At 42.7% G+C, this 20,093-nt stretch overlaps 1 protein-coding gene across 3 annotated transcripts in view; it reads right to left on the reverse strand.

Annotated features, from left to right (window-relative positions):
• PIP5K1B (phosphatidylinositol-4-phosphate 5-kinase type 1 beta) overlaps positions 1 to 20,093 on the reverse strand; it is a 241,410-nt gene that overhangs the window by 195,386 nt on the left and 25,931 nt on the right. Inside the window, exon 1 of one of the 3 annotated variants that reach the window (XM_077474982.1) lies at positions 16,961 to 17,380. The exons of 1 other annotated variant lie outside the window; for it this stretch is intronic. The gene's annotated coding sequence lies outside the window, so the exon portion shown is untranslated. Of the gene's footprint in view, positions 1 to 16,960; positions 17,381 to 20,093 lie in introns of those variants that run through there. One more of the 3 variants, XM_077474978.1, reaches the window with a different exon arrangement.

The following is a 20,093-nucleotide window of genomic DNA, read 5'->3' on the forward strand; positions in this document are numbered from 1 at the left end:
CTTTCTGACAAAAAGCCCCAGCCGAAGGGATGTACTGTGTCCTGAAACGCGTCGGACCGTCCAGATCTTAAATGGGAATTCATCACCATTGCCATCAATGTTTTTATTGGTTTGAAATATCTATAATTTATATATATGTATACATTTTTTGAATAAACTATTTGTATTTTATATGTACTCTGTTGCTGCTAAAGTCACAGTTATTTTGGGGGTTCCTCCTTTTTCTATTTAATTGCTTAAGGGATGTTGGCAGCTTAAATTAGTGTAGTTGGATGTTCTATCTTTACTTATCTATTAGAGGTAAAGCGCCGCTAAAACTAGTTTCCCGGCATCCAATTTGCATAGCAGGAGATTGTGCCCGGCTCTATGGAGCCAATTCACATATCTCTGCAGTGACACCGGTGTGATTTGCACAGGAGCCCTGCGTGTCTTTTGTTCTGTTTCGGGTCTGAATTCAGCCCATAATTGGGGTTGAAATCAGACCTGAAACGGTGAACATGGATGCACCGGACTCCTGCTGTGAGCTGTTGCATGCTCATATGTGAACCCAGCCTCATACAGGCAATCTGATCAGGTCCGCCTGTTAGTTTTTTAGGAAGACCTGGTCAGACCCTCCAGTCTCTCCTATGGAGCAGCAGATGTCAGCGGATCCTGTCTGCCAAAAACAGACGGATGGAGGACCTGTTTCCTATTTGTCTGGTGGATCGGTTGTCATCAGATGGAAAGGGACAGGTGGTCCGTTTTCATCTAATTGTCCCATAGAAGAGAGCGGGTTGTGTCTGCTCTATATAGCAGAGCGGACGCAGATCTCTCATCCACCTGAGCAAACGGATCCCGCATCACAGAAGCGTGAAAGGCGCCTAAGGCTAAAATCGAGTTGCTGTACAGGCTGAAAGAAAAACATGCCAAACTCCTGTATAAGGAGCATTTTTCATGCCCGGTGTGCATGAGGCCTTAAGCCCCATACACACTATCAGATTTTCAAAACCATGTAGTGCAAGGGCCTGCCTGATTGCATACAAATTGAAACTCCTAAGGTATAAAAAATCAGCAGAAAATCTGATAGTGTGTATGGGGCTTTTGAGTGCTCTAAAGAACGATCGGTCAGCTAGTGTCTATCAGTAATTAAATCATTCAAAGAGAAAGGACTACCAGACACTGGCCTCTATCCTTGCGTTTTTAACAAAACCACAAACCACGCTAGACATCAACCCCTGCCATTCTCAGTAGAGGTTTTCCAAGGCGCTATAGCTTTCAGCCACTCCAAGCAAATAGAAATACTCTGTAAAATGCAATATTGATTTGGTGTAATTTTCTTGAGTAAGGCTTTTAAGAGAACCATTCAAAACCATGCACAAGCATTGTTAAATGCTGATGTTTAGAGCCATGTGTGTGCTGACTGAGTAGTACATCAAGATTTTCAGCGCCTTGAGCAAAATATAAATTGACAGCGCTTTATGGTTACCTCGGCTGAGGCTGCAGCTTCTTTTTTTTTTTTTTTCTAAGCTGGAGCAGATTGTACCCTGTAAGAAAAAAAAAGATTTTTTTTTTCCTAACTGAATAAATATACCAACTATTGTATCAGCATAGCTATCAGAAGTGAACATACGCGGTTTAATGGGTGTATGATGTTATTGCCTATAAGGCAGAGTGCTCTATAAGCAGCCTGAAAGAAAATTGCAGATGTTTAAAATTACAGGCCATAAATTATTGTCAAAGTGCCCTGACTGACCTGTGAAGTGTTTTACTAAAGGTAAGCAAAGAAACATTATTCCTAAAGCAAGACATCCTTTTTTTTTTTTTTTTTTTTTTAGTTGAGATAACATTACATGGGCAATTAAGATGCTAGGCAATGGACGATTAGGAAGACAGACACTTGAGACCATGTGAGGCATGATACAAGAGCTGTGGTGCTCACACCCAACATACACACGTGTCACCTGAAGCCATGCAATGGACACTCTAGCTACTATAAGATCAAATCTGTGAATAGTATTATTATACAGGATTTATATAGCGACAACAGTGTGCGCAGCACTTTACAAAAAGGTGGCAGACAGTACAGTTACAATACAACCCAATACAAGAGGAATGAGAGGACTCTGTTGGTTATTATCTATTTTGATCACGTATTTATGGCTTTTGTAGGGCACACAAGATAACTGTCCCGTTTCTTATACAACTATACATTTTAGTAATACTAGAAAATACTTCAGAACAGTATTATGACAAAAGAGTTGGGTGCCGGAATTCTGCGACTTGGGAGCACATAAACAGAAACCTGATGTGCCAGTATCAGAACCCAGGTGTCATTTTTACCAGGAAAATCAAAAAACGGTTAAGTAGAATTTTGCATTAAAATGACGCTAAACTCTGGTCCAAAAAAATTAATAAAAAAATGGAACGTCTATTTAAAGTGGATCTTCACAGTATCTGAGCACCACAAACCAAAAAAACAATTGAATTCATTTTTAATTTTTAAAGCAAACTCCCCCATCCATCCATGACTCTGTGCTTTATATTGTTGTGAAATCACTATGAAACCCTCCCGGCATTTCTTTTTTTTTTTTATTCTTTTTATTGGAATTTCAATAACACCATCAACACCTACAAAGGGGCAACCAGCCAACCCATAGCATTTCTGACCGTCGCCATCTTGAGTAAGGGCAAATGACTCAGGTAGCATTTACTTCCCAGAATCCACCTGCCCTTAGATTAACCTTTTGTACATATACTGCAGCGAGGCAGCTCCATTGCGCAAAATCCCGTACCTGTATGTGATTTTTTCAATAGACACTAGGGGGAACGCATGTGCCGCTGGAGGCGCAATCGCGTGCTGATTGGTCACAGGGGGAGCCAATCAGTGGGCCCGGCGGACATTATGTCTACGATGGCTTCCCGCGGAGACAGAATGGCGGTCTGCCGATGTAATCAAGCAGTGTCCATGCAGTGAGCCCCCCCCCCCACAGTAAGAAAGCACAATTAGGGAATACACTTAACGCTTTGATCACCCCATGATGTTAACCCCTTCCCTGCCAGTGTCATTTATACAGTGTCAGTGCATATTTTTAGCACTGATCACTGTAATAATGTCACTGGTTCCCCAAAAAATTGTCAAAAGTGTCAGCTAGGTGTCCGATCTGTCTGCAGCAATGTCGCAGTCCCACTACAAATCACTGATCAAAAAAAATAAAAAAAATGCATAAATATATCCCCTATTTCGTAGGCGGAACGAATCAATATACACTTATTGGGATTTTTTTTTACCAAAAATATGTAGCAATACGTATTGGCCAAAATTCATGAAGATATTTGATTTATTTACATTTTTTTATTGGATACGTTTTATAGCAGAAAGTAAAAAATATATATTTTTTTCTAAATTTTTGTTCTTTTTTTGTTGATAGTGCAAAAAAACAAACAAACAAACCCAGAGGTGATCAAAAACCACCAAAAGAAAGCTCTATTTGTGGGGAAAAAAGGACATCAATTGTATAGTGGACCTTCATTCTCTCAATCAGCATTGACTATTTTTACTCCTTATGCTGCTAGCATTAGTAAATAGATAGGAAAATATATCATATTTATTTATTTTATACTTTTTTTTTTTTTACATTTCTTCAGTTACTTCCTGGTTTCCATGCCTAAATGATGTCATACATCCCATGAGTCTTCAGGAGAGGAGGAGGGGTCTGTTTGGCTAAGCACACCCTCCTGCCTGCATGCCTGAGCCAAGGGCAGATGGATTCCAGGAAGTAAATACAACATGAATAAATCTGCCCTCACTTAAGTTGGCCATGGCCAGAAATGCTAGGAGGATGTTTTTCAAAGCGATTTCCCAACAAAATAAAGCATGGAGAGATGGATGAATGGGCAAGTTTGCTTTGCATATTAAAAACAAATTCAATAGCGTTGAATAGTATATGACACTATATTTGATTTCTGGTGCTCAGATGCAGTGTAGCATCCATGCAGGAGAGTGTGCTTAGCTGAGAAAACCCCTCATCCTCTCCTCCCCTCCTGAAAACTCCTGGGATGTATGACATCACTTGCCCAAGCAAGAAACCAAAAAGTAACTGAAGAAATGTGAAAAAAAAGTTTAAAACAAGTACAAATTATATAATTTCCTATCTATTTACTTTTGCTAGCAGCATGAGGATTAAAAATAAAAAATGTTGATTGGGAGTGTAAAGATCCACTTTAAAGTGGAGCTCCCCCAAAAGGTTTAATGAATTAAAACTCAAAGTGCTGAGCGCGCCTAGCGTTTAGGCACGTTTAGACAAGTTTAGATGAGTTTTGGTGCGTCAAGCATTTTTTCTGTCAAAACTCTGCTGCTTCTGGATGCACTGGCTATGGAGTTTTTCTGCCTCTAAACCCCTATTTGTGCATGGACACATAGGCTAACATGCAGGGGCATTTAGAGGCAGGGGGGGAAAACACCAAACACCCCTAGGAGCAGCAGAAAAAAATGTCTAGTGTGCATTAAGCCTTATACTGCCTATTTTTTTTACATAGTGGAATGTTTTAGTGCTTTCTGGCAATATGTAACTTGGCAATGCTGCAGGCTTCAGCATAAACATTAGCTGGGAGTTTGAAACCACAGTCCAATACCACAAAATGAGATCTGGTCTGTCACTCCATATACTAACAGCCACTACCATACCTCTTCCTCTCTCAGCATCAGTCCTGCTGCATACATATATTAAATAGTGGTCAGGTGTAAAGTTGAGGTATGACTGTCAAAAGATCTGCAAGAAGATAAAAAAAAGTTCCATCTACAATTCTGCACGTTCAGTTTGGCTGGTTAAAGTTCCTGTAAAGGCAGAAGGTTTATTATCTTAATGCATTCTATGCATTAAGATAAAAAGTCTTCTGTGTGCAGCAGCCTCCCCGATACTTACCTGAGGTCCCTCTAGATCCAGCGATGTTGCATGAGAGACTTGTCTGTCCAGGACTCTCCCTCCACATTGGCTGAGACAGCAGCGTGGCGCCGTTGGCTCATACTGCTATCAATCAAAGCCAGTGAACCAATGAGGAGAGGGAGGGGGAGGGGCCGGGTCACGGTTCCGTGTCTGAATGGACACAGGGAGCGGTGACTTGGCTCGGGTGCCCCATAGCAAGCTGCTTGCTGTGGGGGTATTCAACAGGAGGGAGGGACCAGAATCACCAAAGAGGGACCTGAGAAGAGGAGGATCCAGCCAGCTCTGTGCAAAACCACTGCAAAGTATAATATGTTTGTTATTTTTAATGAAAACAAAAAAATGAGACTTTGGTATCACTTTAACACTTATACTTATGCAGAAAAGAGGCAAAGGAAATAGCGATTGGCCAGGCCAATCCAAACTGTCCATTCAATTCTTCTCCAAAGAAGGCAATAGCCAAGGGGTATCTAAGAGGTCAGAGGTTGCGTACTGCACAATCTGACCAAAACTAGCCAGATAGCACTGATCTTTTTCATTAATAGTCTCCATTTGAACATTAAAGTGGAACTTCACTCTCCCAATCAACACTAATTATTTTTTATCCTCCTGCTGCTAGCATTAGTAAATAGATTTTTTACATTACTTCAGTTATTTCTTGTTTTTTGGCCTAGGCAAATTAAGTCATAAATCCCAGGAGTCTTTAGGAGAGGAGGTGAGGAGGCATTTTCTCAGCTAAGCACACTAATCTGCATGCATGCTTGAGCTAAGGGCAGATAGATTCCAGGAAGTAAATGCTACATGAATCATTTGGCCTAACTCAAGATTGTTACAGCCAGAAATCAGTTCAAAACAGCTGGAGTGCTGAGGTTGCCTACCACTGGTGTAAAGTAGGTAAAAAAACAAGGCTTCTGAAGCCAGAAGTAGTCATCACTACCCCTTATGCCGCGTACACACAACCGGACTTTTCGCCAGCAAAGGTCTGACAGAACAAATCCATCAGACAATTCGATTGTGTATGAGCTCCATCGGACCTTTGCTGTCCATAAATCTGACGGACTTTAGAAATAGAACATGTTTCAAATTTTTCAGCGGGAACTCTGCCGAACCCAGTTCCTATGGAGAAATCCGCTCATCTGTATGCTAGTCCGACGGATGAAAACAGACAAAGGGCAGCTATTGGCTACTGGCTATGAGCTTCCTTATTCTAGTCCGGTCGTGCGTCATCACGTTCGAATCCGTCGGACTTTGGTGTGATTGTGTGTGGCCAAGTCCGTTCATTCGGAAAGTCCGTCGGAACTACGCCGAAAGTCCATCGGGAAGACCGTCGGACCTAGCCTGCCGGAAAGTCCAGTCGTGTGTACGCGGCATTAGAGAGGCCCTACACTGCCTGAGTGTTGTACTAGGCCATTAGACCAAGAAGTGAGAGTGTCCCTTCACAGCCACCTTATTTACAAAGGGTTTTTGTTATGTTCATATTCTTTCTGTAGTATGAAGTAGACCAAAGCTGATTGTGAGAAAAACATGCCTAAAAACGGATATCCAAAAATAACACATAGAGAACATGACTAAACCATCCATCACAATAGCAGGTGCAAAGAGGTGTTTTCAGACTTCTCTAAAGAGGTCAGTCCAGTTTGCTTTCGTATGCACAGTACGTTTGCTTTTCTTTCTATAAAGGAGTGACACACAATCTTGTTATACAAGTTTTGTAGCACGGTCCCATGTCTACATACAGACTTCACTGAGGCACATACCATAATAAAGGCAGACACTTTATTTGAAGGGCAGTAAGTACTGCAGAGCATGCCACAAGCTTTCCAGATGAGCAAGTATTACTAAACCCAGGACCCTGCCTTCACTATATCTGGTCTCCCACAGTACACAGAACATGGAAATGCAATTATTTTAGTAAATATAAACTGCTAATTACCTTTTCTCATCAGAGGTATATAACAATTTTGTGACTTCTACCATTGTCTGGTTAAAGCTTGAAGAAGCAGTTTTCATTCACCCCTGATTGTCCTATGAAGCTGCAGGACTCCTGACCCTCTGTCTGGACAGTGCTGATTGGCCCTGTGCTGATCACATGCACCCTCCCAAGAAAAGAAAAAACTCTAGCAATACACACCAAACTGAGCATGTGCAGAGTGATTCCAAAGGCTCTGTCCTATAAGGAGATGGATTGGGGACAGTGGAAAAAGGGGAGGATCAGAGAAGACAGGATCAAACAGCCTTGTTACACAATGCAGAGGATTAACCCCTTAGGTTCCACAATGATTATAACAAGCATGTTTTACTGGATATACAGACTGATTTTACTGTTGTGGGTTTAGTAGCACTTTAAAGTGGTTGTAAAGGCACACTTTTTTTGCATTCATGCATTCTATGCATAAAGGTAAAAACCCTTCTGTGTGCAGCATACCCCCTCCAGCCCCCCTAATACTTACCTGAGCCCCCTCTCAATCTAGCAATGTCCACAAGAGCCGTGTCTCTCCAGGGACTCGCACTCTTAATTGGCTTTTGGCAGCTCCTGCTGCTGTCAATCACAGCTAGTGAGCCAATCAAGAGATGGAGGGGCAGTGCCGCGGCTCTGTGTGTGAATGGACACACAGAGCCACAGCTCAGGAGTGCGCTTGCTTGGGTGCCCCCATTGCAAGCTGCTTGCTGCGGGGACACCCGGAAAGAGGGAGGAGCCAGGAGCGCCAGCGTGGGACCAGAGAAGAGGAGGATCCAGGCTGTTCTGTGCAAAACTATTACACAGTGCAGGTAAGTATAACATGTTTGTTATTTAAAATAAAAAAAACAAGGATTTGCAATCAATTTAACTTTCTAACATACAGGACTGCTATCTTCTCCCGATAGAGGTCAACTGGTATGTTATGATTACACCCACAGACATGAGTCCCTCACCCAGTTTGGCTACAAATGACAGGAATAGCCAACTGTCATCTCATATCTGTTAGAAACATACAGCAAGTCATTGGTTCTCAACATGTAGTACAGTTCTCCCAGTGATATATCTTTCATGTTCAGGAGTACTCCTGATTGTCAAATATAGCTAAGTATACAAGTTTAAAAGTTCACCAAATTATTATTATTATACATTATGTATATGGCGCCAACAGTTTGTGCAGCGCTTTACAATGTAGAGGGGAGACAGTACAATACAGTTCAATACAGAAGGGACAGGAGGGCCCTGATCATAGAGCTTACATTCTAAATGAATGCAAATAACACATTTTATACACAACATGCTGGTTTAGTAAATTCTGATTATTATAAAAGAATAAGGGACTGCTTGGAACGTCTGATACGCATTCATGGATAGATAAATCAACACACACCATGGGTTACTTAGCAAAAATCTGTTGTGATAAAGGTTCATTGACTATAATAAACACTATAATGTAAGCTGATCAGAGACCAGACAGGGCAGTCATACCGGCCTGAGACATTATCCATATGGAACTCTAGATCACCTGATCAACACACTTGTGCGCAAGAATATTTGTTTGTTTGCTACTACCCAAATGACTCTGATCAAAAGTGTACATATCCTGGTGATTTTAGCCTGATAACATGCACACAAGTTGACACAAAGGGGTTTGAATGGCTATTAAAAGGTAACCATCCTCACCTGTGATTTGTTTGCTTGTAATTAGTATGTGGTGTGTATAAAAGTCATTGAGTTTCTGGACTCCTGACAGACCCTTGTATCTTTCATCCAGTGCTGCACTCACATTTCTGGATTCTGAGTCATGGGGAAAGCAAAAGAATTGTCAAAAGATCTGCGGGAAAAGGTAGTTGAACTGTATAAAACAGGAAAGGGATATAAAAAGATATTCAAGGAATTGACAATGCCAATCAACAGTGTTCAAACTCTAATCAAGAAGTGGAAAATGAGGGGTTCTGTTGAAACCAAACCACGGTCAGGTAGACCAACTAAAATTTCAGCCACAACTGCCAGGAAAATTGTTCAAGATGCAAAGAAAAACCCACAAATAACTTCAGATGAAATACAGGACTCTGAAAACATGTGGTGTGGCTGTTTTAAGATGCACAATAAGGAGGCACTTTAAGAAAGATGGGCTGCACGGTTGAGTCGCCAGAAGAAAGACATTACCACGCAAATGTCACAAAGTATCCCCACTTACAATATGCCAAACAGCACAGAGACAAGCCTCAAACCTTCTGGCACAAAGTAATTTGGAGTGATGAGACCAAAATTGAGCTTTTTGGCCACAACCATAAATGCTACATTTGGAGAGGAGTCAAAAAGGCCTATAATGAAAGGTACACCATTCCTACTGTGAAACACGGAGGTGGGTCGCTGATGTTTTAGAGATGTGTGAGCTACAAAGGCACAGGAAATTTGGTCAAAATTGATGGCAAGATGAATGCAGTATGCTATCAAAAAATACTGGAGGAACATTTGCATTCATCAGCCAGGAAGCTGCGCATTGGGACGTATGTGGACATTCCAACATGACTGATCCAAAACACAAGGCCAAGTTGACCCGCCATTGGCTACAGCAAAATAAACTGAAGGTTCCAGAGTGGCCATCTCAGTCTGCTGACCTCAATATCATTGAACCACTCTTGGGAGATCTCAAATGTGCAGTTCATGCAAGACAGCGCAAGAATTTACAGGAACTGGAGGCTTTTTGCCAAGAGGAATGGGCAGCTTTACCTTCTGAGAAGAGCCTCATCCACAAATACCACAAAAGACTTCAAGCTGTCATTGATGTTAAAGGGGGAAATACACGGTATTAAGAACTGGGATATTCAAACTTTTGATCAGGGTCATTTGGGTAGTTTCTGTTGCCATTATGATTTCAAAAGAGTAAACACAGCTGATTGATAATAAATGGCTTCAGCCAAACATTAACCACGAGTGAAAGAAAAGTTTTTGTGTTATGATTCATATTCTCTGAAAAATGGTCAAGAAATCATAAATTCAGCCAGGGTATGTAAACTTATGGAGGCAAAAAGCCTCCAGTTCCTGTAGGCAACTGTACATGAAGGACCTGTCCAACCACCCACAGGACAAGCTGTCCGTGTCCAAGTGACCATACAGGTTCCTTTGAATTACCTGGGGAGGGGCAAGAGCTGGGAGCAAGATGCTGTCTATACTTTATCAAATTGTGGTTGGAGAACAATTGCTTGGTGTCCTCAAAAACAGTTTGCTAGATCAAAGAAGCTCCGCAAACAAAAGATTTTCCTGAATAGACTGGATGACATTCATTAAGTCCTGGTTCACACTGGTGCAATGTGGGAAACCCTGTGATTCAATGCGGGTTCCCGCATCGCACCTGAATCACACACTGGTTCACACTGGGGCTGCAACTAACTATTATTTTCATAATCGATTAGTTGGCCGATTATTGTTTTGATTAATCTGATAATAACCTAAAAAAAAGTGTGTTTTCTAATTTTCTTAATATACAAAGTGTAAAAAATGCAATTTAATCTTACATATCTCTATGCAGTAGTAAATATAAATAACCAACTATATGCTGGCCTTCAAAAAAAGTCATTTTAAGAACATTTGTTTTATTTTCTAATCGTTAGTGGGGTCAAATTGATGTTCTTTTCGACCACAGTGATGGGAAAATTTGAAGGAGCAGAATATAAAACTTCGTCAAAGAAATTTTCAGACAGTGTATAAAGTTTTCGTTCAAAAATTACATTTATTTTAAAACTGAATGTTAAAAGCAAGAGAAATTTTCCACCGACATTCATTCAGTGAATGTACAAAGATTTTTCATATGAATATTCTCGTCTGAAAATCGACATGTGTATGACCAGCATAAGGCTCGGTTCACATGCAGTTTGTTTGTTTTTATCTGTTTCTACAGTGCTTTTTGCTGTGCGTTTTTCATTTTTGCACATGTGATTTTGCTGCGAATGTGCGTTTTGCATTTGTTATGCTTTTTTTGGGCAATTTGTTGTTGGGCAGATTAAAAAATGCAAATTGCTGCAAAAACGCACTACATGCTTTTTTGCAGCATCTCCATTGAAGTCTATTGAAACAAAAAAGCAGTTTTGCACTGAAAAAAGCCCTAGACCCTTTCCAAATAGGCAGCACCTGAAAAAAGCATAGATGTCTCCCATAGGAAACCATGTTGAATGGACTGTAGTGCTTTTCTGCAAAAAGCACGCATAGGTGTGAACCAGGCCTAAGACGTTTAGTAGTAGCAGCAGCATGTTTTTTTTTGTATCACCTGTCATCATGGAGTTAAAAAAACTAAAATTAGTACTTTATAATACAAAAAGAGCAGATAATCGCTACTATAAGGGGTTTATACTATGAAACAAATATATATTACTTCTATCATATATATAATAATAAATACTCCCAGAAGTAGAATATATGGGGATTATAACTAGGAGTCAGACATGAAGCTATATGAAGGGTGGAAGGGAGATATAAATCTTTTATATTAAAGTAGTACTAAAAGCTGGGGCTTTTTTTTCATGGATATGATCATTTTAAATAAAAGGCACGATACCGGTAAAAGTTTACTTTGTGTAATTGTAATGCCTTCTATTACCTCCAGTCTATCAGCCTCCACCTTCTCTGGGTTCAGATGCTGATCTTCCTGCACAGTCTTTAAAGTATATATATATTTTTTTTAAACAGCAAACGTGTTATACTTACCTTCTCTGTGTAATGGTTTTACACAGAGCAGTCCCCGATCCTCCACTCCTGGGGTCCCCCATGGATGCTTCTAGCTCCACCTGCCTTCAGAGTGCCCCAACAGCAAGTATAGTACAGAGTGCCCCTATAAGAGCAAGGTAAAAAAAAACTTCTGCCTTTAGAACCACTCACTTCCTGCCCAGGACTACATGTCCCATGAGGCATTGCTCCTCACACATTCACAAGTTCTCAGGCACTTACTGACATGTATGGACGGTGTACTGAGCTGTATGTGTGCTGCGTCTTCTGACATGTATGGAAGTTGTAGTGAGCTGTATGTGTGTGTGCTACATGTTCTGACATGTATGGACGGTGTACTGAGCTGTATGTGTTCTGCGTCTTCTGACATGTATGGATGGTGTACTGAGCTGTATGTGTTCTGCGTCTTCTGACATGTATGGATGGTGTACTGAGCTTTATGTGTGCTGCGTCTTCTGACGTGTATGGACGGTGTAGTGAGCTTTATGTGTGCTGCGTCTTCTGACATGTATGGATGGTGTACTGAGCTGTATGTATGTTGCGTCTTCTGACATGTATGGACGTTGTAGTGAGCTGTATGTGTGCTACATGTTCTGACATGTATGGGCGGTGTACTGAGCTGTATGTGTGCTACATGTTCTGACATGTATGGACGGTGTACTGAGCTGTATGTGTGCTGCGCCTTCTGACATGTATGGACAGTGTACTGAGCTTTATGTGTGCTGCGTCTTCTGACATGTATGGATGGTGTACTGAGCTGTATGTGTGCTGTGTCTTCTGACATGTATGGACGTTGTAGTGAGCTGTATGTGTGCTACATGTTATGACATGTATGGACGGTGTAGTGAGCTGTATGTGCGCTGCGTCTTCTGACATGTATGGACGGTGTAGTGAGCTGTATGTGTGCTGCATCTTCTGACATGTATGGATGGTGTACTGAGCTGTATGTGTGCTGCGTCTTCTGACATGTATGGACGGTGTACTGAGCTGTATATGTGCTGCGTCTTCTGACATGTATGGGCGGTGTACTCAGCTGTATGTGTGCTGCATCTTCTGACATATATGGGCGGTGTACTGAGCTGTATGTGTGCTGCGTCTTCTGACATGTATGGACAGTGTACTGAGCTGTATGTGTGCTGCGTCTTCTGACATGTATGGAAGGTATAGTGAGCTTTATGTGTGCTGCGTCTTCTAATGTGTATGGGCGGTGTACTAAGCTGTATGTGTGCTGCGTCTTCTGACATGTATGGATGGTGTACTGAGCTGTATGTGTGCTGCACTGTATTTCCTGATATGTAAACAAATAATGCATTCTGTATGCAGACCAACTAATCGGCTGGCCAATTAATTGATTATGAAAATAGTTGACAACTATTTTCATAATCAATTAATCGATTCGTTGTTTCGGCCTTAGTTCACACTGGCATCTGCAAACCGCTGGGGGTGTCAATGTTTACGGTAATGACACCCCCAAATCGGTTCGCAGTTTGCAGTGTGAACTGTCAAATGGTGCAGGAATCGGACTGAATAGATGTGAATACCTATACCATCCGATTCCAGAGCAGACCAAAAAAAGGGTCCTGCATCATTTTAGTGTGAATGCAATGCGATTTCAGCCATGCAGTTTGTAGAAGGAGCAGGTGCCTCAATAGTTACTGGAGGAAGGATTCTGCACTCTCCTCCCTCCAACAGCAGCCCGCCATGTATATTATATTACCCACCAAAACTTGCATGATTAACATTTGTCATGTCTTCTATTAAAAGTTATAGGTTCTGTCATGAAGCCACAGTGCCACTTCTCTGTAATGGTCTTGCTGAGTGTTACTGCTCCATTACTGAGGAAGAACCAACAATATTGCATTGTATCCTGACAGGAAAGGCAGTGCAACATCTGAAGCTTATAAAAAGACATGCAAATAAACAAACAAATGAGATAAAAATGAATGTTCACTGTCTACACAGCTTACTGGCCTTCAGCTAGCTTTTACATTAACTAAGAAGTCAACAAATGCCACACAAAGCTTCCAATCCCAATCCTTTATAACAATGGATATTGAAGGCCAAGTCTAGCCAAAGTTTTTTCGGACAAAATTGTTAGGGGTTAAAACCTCAAGTCAAGTTTTTCTACCTGCTTGTTTCCCCGTTGAGTAGATTTTCCCTCACTTCCTGCCTTTTTTATGGGTGCCTGAGAGAACAGGAAGTAAGGGGAAATCTCCCCAATGAAGAAAAAAACTGTAATAAAACACTGTTTAATAGAATGAGGAAGAATATGAATGTCTGTTTGGTTAATTCTGTTTAGATTGTAGATTTTCTCTTACTTCACGTCCAAGTGACTGACGTCAGTTGTTAATATGACAAAGCTAAAATCAAAGTCATATTGCATAATTTTCCCTCCAAAAGGCACTACACGTAAACCTTATTCATTAAAACAAAGCAAAAGCAGTACATCAACCCAGAGCAACCATTATAACCTTATTTATAAATTGAACAGCCTGTGTTCTTAAATTTGATTGCTTGTTAGGATTACTTGACTGGATGTATTCTTTTTACCCCAATTACCAAAACAGCAAAAAAGGTCATGGGTAACATTATTACAATTATTTTGAAACAGCACTCAAAATAGCTTACTATCAATCCAAACCCATAGCTCGACCCAGTAAATCCATAAAGGTGGCTATACACACAGGGCTGGGACAAGGGGTGTGCAGGAGAGGCAGTTGCCCCCGGGCACAGCAGAGCAAGGGGGCAGAGAATAGACACATGGTAGTAACCCCATTCCACAGTATGCATTACTAGTGGGGGTGGGGGTGCAGTTACACATTCTTGCTCTGGGTGCTAGAAGAACTTGTCCCGGTACTGAGTACACATAGCGATTTGTAAACAAACAAGCGTGCAATTCATCCCCAATAAAATACCACACATACGGCATTGTTCTACACTCATATCGAAGTCGATGGATAGATCAACTTCAGTACAACCAGCCTGCCCATAGATGGATGGAAATTTGTCTGGTTCCTGCTGAACTGCCCAAATTGTGATCCGTCTATGGCCAGCTAAAAGGAGACTAAGGTCGGAAGGGTCCGATCAGATACGCCTTTCAGATTTTCAGACAGACCCGATCGGATGGTCCAATCAGATTATAATGCGTATGATGAGCTGAACTCATTGCGGGTTCAAACATTAAAGCCGATCACTACAACTTACAATAAACAATATGAGAAGCCAGACGCAGCACTGCCGCAAACATAAACCATGGGGGTGTACAGGGTGACAAACACTAATAAAATACAAGTAAAGTTGCATGTAAAGTTAGTACACATATATTCCAGATCCTGACAACATCAACAGGGCAGAGTCCAGTGTGGGACAGTTAAAGTAGTAGTATTAGTAGTAGTAGTAGTAATAGTTAAACTACATATATTTGGTAAACCTAAAGTTGATGTACGGACAGATTGTAACATGTATGGTGACCCTTGAATCTTCCATCAACTATGTAGTGCCTGTCCAGCTATCTCCTACTCCAGCTACCCTTGGGTGATCCCTGAAAATTCATCTCTTCAGGGAAGCCTGTCCCGCCTCCAACTCACTGAACTTTTATCTCTTCCATCAGCTCACTCCCCACAGTTATTACCTTTTCTACTACTTGCCGCACCCTATTAGATTGTAAGCTCCTAGGAGCAGGGACCTCTTAACCCTCTTGTACTTTGTTGCACTGTATCTGTCCTGTCTCCCTTTAGGTTCTAAAGCGCTGCGCAAACTGTTGGCACTATATAAATCCTGAATAATAATAATTTGATAGTGAGGACATAGACGTCTTATATTTGTCACCCCCCCAGTCTTGGTAAGGTCTGGTGCACATCATAAAGGGTGAATTTGTGCACATTCCCAACAGCCCATTCATTTCAACGGGCTGTGAAACGCGTGGGAACGTGCAAAAAGTAGGACTTTCAAAATCGTGCCTGCATTTGTGAGATGGGTGGCGGAGCCCTTAAGAATTAATAAGGCAGTACAGCCAGCCCTCCTGTACTGGGCATGGCCCCCATCGCTTCAAAGGGGAGGTACCGGCACCCGCTGAGCTGGAAGGCCGGCTGTACTGTCTTACTGCAGACACTGCTCCTCTTCTGCCTCCACCATATAACAAAGGTGTCAAAACCTTTCAAAGGGCCAGTTCACAGTCCTTCAGAAATTAGGGGGGCTGGAATGTGGCCAGTAGGAATAGAAAATGTCCCGTGCCCAGCATCAACGAGAATAAACATGGCTGCAGGGTTGGTGGTCAGCAAGAGGAGCGGAAGTGCCCCATCATTGGTATCAATTAGAGGGAGGAATAGTGCCCCTTAATTGGTATCAGTGGGAGGAATAGTGCCTCTTAATTGGTATCAGTGGGAGGAATAGTACCCCAACATTTATATCAGTGGGAGGAATAGTGCCCAATCATTGGTATCAGTGGGAGGAATAGTGCCCCACCATTGGTGTCAGTGGGAGGAATAGTGCCCCACCATTGGTGTCAGTGGGAGGAATAGTGCCCCACCATTGGTGTCAGTGGGAGGAATAGTGCCCCTCCATTGGTGTAGTGGGAGAAATAGTGTCCAATCATTGGTATCAGTGGGAGGAATAGTGCCCCATCATTGGTATCAGTGGGAGGATTTGTACCCCATCATTGGGGGGGGGGGACAGTGCCCCAGTGGCCAAATAAAGGCTAGAAAGGTGCCACCTCTGGCCCTAGGGCTGCAGTTTAGAGATTTTAATGTAATTTTATTGAAAATCTCATTTAAAATTTTATAAAGGGGTAGGGGGAGGGAGCAGGGGCCCTGTTAGGTAGGCAGTATGGGGCCCTGTGATTTCTATCAGCAGCCTTGATGGCACCCACTGGTACATCTACACTGCTTCTGTGCAGTGCGGAGAAAACGCATGCTTTTGGACGCGTTCTTGCCCTCCAATTGGTGTGAACTGACCCATACACATTGCAAATCTGGCCAGTCAACTTTAGATTTATCAAAACTATGTAATATGAGGACCTACCTGATCCATCCACTCAATTATGATCCAGTCTAGGAGGGCGATCTAAAGAAGGTTTTCCAATCAGATTGTAATGTGTGTGGGAACCCTTCATCTAAAGAAGGCTGTCCAATCAGATTGTAATGTGTGGAGACCCTTCGTGTAAATAATATTGTCCAATCATGTGTGACCCTTCATGTAAATCAGATGGCCCGGTATATGGACTATATGTGGAAGGTCTGGCTAAGCAGCATGTACACAGTAGGGTGAAGATGCAAACAGGTGGAGGTGCACTGACAGGCACACAGTTCCTGGCTGAACATACCCAGGAGCAGATGCCCGGAGTGGCCAGCTTGGCACTTACCTTGTGGCTGGTTGGAATGGTGTCAGCACGTCAGCCCCATCCTCAGTCTTCTCCTTCCCGAAGATGAGATAACAATGCGGCAGATCCCCTTTCCCCGGTGTGTTCCGTGTACGAGCTGCGTGTCGCTAAGGGCACAGTGCACACATACACATAGACAGCCGTGACATGATGCCACCTCCCCCGCCTGTCTGATGGGCCGAGGCTCTACACTGCACAGAGACTAAAGCAGGCCCCGCCTGACTGGCCCCTGGCTCCCTCCCTGGTCCGATCACTGCTTCCTTCTACTGACAAGCATCATCACATTCTAATACAGTGAGCCAGTGTCCTCCTGTACAGCACACACACACGCCTGCATTGTGCATGGATCCCCAGCCTGCCTCCTCTACTCACAGCTCACCAGCTGCCTGCTGCTCCTGCTAATACACACACTACCCTTTCACAATGGTGGCTGCTGGAGGCTTCATTGTGTGCTGTGTGCCTGCTAGGAGCTGAGGGAAGACCGCCACACAGCTATGAAGACTGGATACAGACCTATCACTGGACCATACCCCCTATAGAGGAACATATCCTTATAGAGGACCATAACCCCTATAGAGGAACATACCCTTATAGAGGACCATACCCCCTATAGAGGAACATACCCTTATAGAGGACCATACACCCTATAGAGGACCATACCCTTATAGAGGACCATACACCCTATAGAGGACCATACCCTTATAGAGGACCATACCCCCTATAGAGGACCATACCCTTATAGAGGACCATACCCCCTATAGAGGACCATACCCTTATAGAGTACCATACCCTCTATAGGGGAACATACCCTTATAGAGGACCATACACCCTATAGAGGACCATACCCTTATAGAGGACCATGCACCCTATAGAGGATCATACCCTTATAGAGGACCATACACCCTATAGAAGAACATACCCTTATAGAGGACCACACCCCTATAGGTTGACCATACCCTCTATAGAGGAACATACCCCCTATAGTGGACCATGCCCCCTATAGAGGAACATACCCCTGTAGAGGACCGCACCCCTATAGAGGACCACACCCCTATAGGTTGACCATACCCTCTATAGAGGAACATACCCCCTATAGTGGACCATTCCCCCTATAGAGGAACTTACCCCTGTAGAGGACCGCACCCCGATAGAGGACCATACCCCCTATAGAAGTCCATACCCTCTATAGAGGAACATGCCCCTTATAGAAGACCATACCCTCTATAGCGGAACATACCCCCCTATAGAAGACCATACCCCCCTATAGAGGAACATACCCCCTAGAGAGCCCTTCACACTCTTCTCTAGCTCAGGCCTTTTTGGGATAAACAAGCAGAAGAAAAATACACCAGACCAGGCTTCTTTTGGCACTTTTTGTTTACAAGTTGTATTCTTTGCTAGAAAATTACTTATAACCCCCAAACATTATACTTTTTTTTAACAGAGCCCCCGGGAAAGAAAATGGCGATCATTGCAATTTTTTATGTCACACTGTATTTGTGCAGCGGTTTTGCAAACGCAGTTTTTTTAGAAAAAAAATGCAATAGTTACCCCAAATTATTGTTGTTCCCTTGTGCCGCATTGGAAATTGGCCCAGCAGCTCATGAGTCGCTCTGACTGGTTTCATGAGAAAGCCGGCTGCCAGCTGAAAAAAACAGTACAGGGCTATGGCTGATATCTTCAGCCATAATCCCAGTAAACCACATGCAGACCTCAACGTATATATACATATTGCAGTCGGCAAGTGGTTAACTGGCTATTGCGCGGTCATGCAACACTGTTCCCACATGAAATTTAGATCATTTTTTTTAGGGATGCATCGGTATCGGTGCTGATACCAAGCATTTGCGCAAGTATCGGTACTCGCTCAAATGCTCCCAAAACCAATACTTTGCAGCGCAATTTGCGTCAATACAAAATGAATTGGCGCAAACTGCACTGCAAAGAATTGCATGCAATTTCCCCCACTGCTCCTGTGTGTGTGTGTGTGTGTGTATAGAAAGGGAAAAGCGCCATCTAGTGGGCAGTTTATTAAAAATGTACATATCTGGCCGAATGCAAAATCTTAATGGTTGTCCTGCAGATTATAGCATATCACCGCCATTGGAAGAGCTCACAGGGCTGGAGGAGATGTAGAAGCAGTCCGCCCCAATCATTACTTCCGCCCTATACCCATGGGGTCCCGGAACTTCTCCTTCAGCTCTTGGAGCACCTCCAGCAGCGGAGACAACAATGTCATCTGATTTCAGATCAGTAAAAATCACAGTATTTTTTTTACTCTGTACTAATGACACTGGCTTTGAAGGAGTTAGCATCTTGGGCCAATCAAGGTGTTATCTGTGTGCCCAACAATGTGTAACGTGTGCTGCTTTTTACTTAACTATCTGTCTTTTAAACAGCCAGATCGCTGTTCATAGTACACAGAGTTGTGTGTTTTTGTAAATACAGAACTCTGTGTGTGATTGGTCACAGCCGATTGGCTGAAATCAGCTGGCAAACTTGTGCTCAAATGCATGCCCTGAACCTGGAAGAATGCCACAATGTATAGGTATGTCGCCTAGCCCGTGTGGCCCGGAGCTGCCACTCGTTCTCAGCACAACTACTGTAGATGGGCAGAAAGTGGTTAAAAGTCCTGCGTGCTGCAGGCCCCCCCATTGAAATGAGTAGAAAACACATCAAAAATATGTCAAAAATGCATAAAGACTGCTCGATAGTTGCATTTCTTTTCTTGTTTCTGTTTCTTTTGCAGTTGCCTTTTTAATGTATTTTTTTAGATCACATGTCAATGTTTCAGAGGTGCATGCTGGGACTCCATGCACTGGAAATGCATCAAGAACACTGATCTGTTTTTTGATGTGTTCTTACAATAAAAAAAGGAAGAAAAATGTATCCCTTTAAATCCTATGGGACTCTTCACACCAGTGCGCTGAGAGTGCGGTGCATTTTTAAAAGTCCTGTATGCTGCATTATTGGTGCGTGTTTAACCCCTTAGATTGGAGCACAGCCACGCTTTGCCAGGAGGCATCATATGACATCCTCCCGTGCTCGCTCTACCTGTGTGCCCCCCAGTGGCACGTATTGGCAGTGATCTGTGATTGGAGTGTCTTTTGGACAC

The sequence above is a fragment of the Lithobates pipiens genome, unplaced genomic scaffold (assembly GCF_037356315.1).
Source record: "Lithobates pipiens isolate NorthernLeopardFrog02 unplaced genomic scaffold, aLitPip1_a1.2 Scaffold_13, whole genome shotgun sequence".
Classification (NCBI taxonomy): domain Eukaryota; kingdom Metazoa; phylum Chordata; class Amphibia; order Anura; family Ranidae; genus Lithobates; species Lithobates pipiens.